Below are 708 nucleotides of genomic sequence, written 5' to 3'. Positions count from 1 at the left end.
TGGCACAGTTGATGTGTGACGAGCTGTTGAGACATGTAATTTGTGATAGGGCACTATGTGGTTCATATAACCTTTACACTTGTCACATAAGTAACCTCATAAACATGTTGTGATACACATCAACACTGTGATAGCTCACTATTCAGTACGGGCATCTATCACATGATGCCAGGGACAGGGGCACTGTCTCATTTGTAAAATTGACGCCCAGCATGACCCTGTGTGACAATGTAATGTGTGTGCCATGTGAAAGATTAGGCATGCTGTTTGTATCCCGTAAACTTAATCTGCTGTAGGTGCATCTATGAAGGGTCTGTGCCGTGATTGCAAGGGTTTCCCATGTACGCACACCATGCCACAGGGGCATTTCAACTGCTTATGTGTGTGATGGCATCATAGAACATTTGTCCCCAAACATACAGGTCTGCATTCTGATAATGGCTGTGGTGTAGTTCATCAAATGCAAACCTCATTCACAATATTACAGATTTGTGCAATCAATAGCAAATGTGACATGGGTGTGTGCCTTGCAGCCAGCTGTCTGGATGTGTTGACAACCTTCTCATGCAGGTCAAGTGACGTGTGTCACGGACGTGATACATTGTCCTGCTCATTCAGACCAGCACAGCATATCATTTGTCAGCATGCCATGTCCATTTCACAGACAACAGGTGTATAAGTTCTAAGGGAGGAGTGCCAGCCAGCTGG

This window comes from Lissotriton vulgaris, chromosome 5, assembly GCF_964263255.1.
Source record: "Lissotriton vulgaris chromosome 5, aLisVul1.2, whole genome shotgun sequence".
Taxonomy (NCBI): domain Eukaryota; kingdom Metazoa; phylum Chordata; class Amphibia; order Caudata; family Salamandridae; genus Lissotriton; species Lissotriton vulgaris.
This window is presented reverse-complemented; position numbering follows the sequence as displayed.